The following is a 1534-nucleotide window of genomic DNA, read 5'->3' on the forward strand; positions in this document are numbered from 1 at the left end:
GTGAGGCTTCTGGTTTGGTTTTTTTTTTTTCCTTTTTAAATTTGGATTAACTCAGGGCCTCACAGAAGTCACAGTATTTTGATGTTTTGGCAGTGGTTACAGGATTTGTTTCGGTTGTGAAGAGTAGCGGTGAAAAATGTATTGTTGATTCTTCAGCAGCACTGAGAGAGGGAACAGGGATTTCCATTGATAAGAGGCTGGAGAAGGCTGAGCGCTGCCTTTTATGTTTTTAAAAGCGTCTCTTCAAGTTTTACCCGCACGTGTGAGATGGGAGATAGCAGTATGCAAAAATGTTGACAGCAAAGTCAATTCCAGCGTTAGTCAAAATCCCATCGCTGACAAACGGGCCGTGCCACGTTTGTCCTGAAGGTATCGTTGTTCAAATCTGAGAAATAGCTGGAAAAGGTGTTACCTTAGCCTGGAGGGTCAGGCTGGCTTCTCTGTACTAGTCCTGCGAGGCCCCCAGCCTTTGTAAAATCTTACAGCGTATTAACTCTAGAACGGGTTAAAAAATGGCAATGTAACTTTCCAGAGTAGTTGACTTCAGCCGCAGTACCTGTGTGCCCAGCATGAATGCGCACAGCAACACAAGCAACACGACCGGAGCTGCTTCTACGGGTACGGCAGAGTAACTCGGCGGTATCGTACGGCTGCACAACGCGGGTCTTTAAATCTGTCGTGTGGGCTCTGGCCCCGTAGAAGCTGCTCTGGCCAGCCCTGTCACCCTTCGCTCGGACAAGCGGGTTACGGCAAGGGTGTACGGGGGGACCTTTACAAGAAATGAGCCGCCTTTCGACAGGTGCCCCCGGGAGCTTTCTCTTGCTAAGGAAGAACTGAACCTGGTTTACAGCGAGGAACATGTGCTGCGGGGCAAGTGCTGACGCTCACCCCCAGATCGGTTTTCAGTGGATCTTGTGACTGCACCCTGAGCTGGGCTGGTGCTACCGTTCCTTCCCAGTAATGCCGTGGGGGGAGGTGCAATCGAATGTCTTTTTAGCTTCCTGTCTTCTAGAATATTAAACCATTGGGGGACAGACTTTTTTAGCAGGGCCTGGATAGTGTATATATATATATATATCTTGTATATATATATCTTATATATATATAGGATAGCGATAGGATGAAGGGTAATGGATTTAAACTTAAAGAGGGTAGGTTTAGATTAGATATAAGGAAGAAATCCTTCCCCGTGAGGGTGGCGAGGCGCTGGCACAGGCTGCCCGGAGAGGCTGTGGCTGCCCCATCCCTGGCAGTGCCCAAGGCCAGGCTGGACGGGGCTGGGAGCAGCCTGGGCTGGTGGAAGGTGTCCCTGCCCGTGGTGGGGGGGTGGGATTGGATGGGCTTTAAGGTCCCTTCCAACCCAGACCCTTTGTGATTTGTGTTATTTCTTTGCATCTGTACAAGCCTGGTACTTTTGGAAACAACAGACCCAAAAAAACGCCTGTCTGTATCAAAAGCAGAATGCTTCGTTGGTGCTCAGGGCCCACTGTAGCATGTTTACCATCTCGAGTGAGACGGCAAACGATACGAAGGA

The sequence above is a fragment of the Falco rusticolus genome, chromosome 7, assembly GCF_015220075.1.
Source record: "Falco rusticolus isolate bFalRus1 chromosome 7, bFalRus1.pri, whole genome shotgun sequence".
NCBI lineage: Eukaryota > Metazoa > Chordata > Aves > Falconiformes > Falconidae > Falco > Falco rusticolus.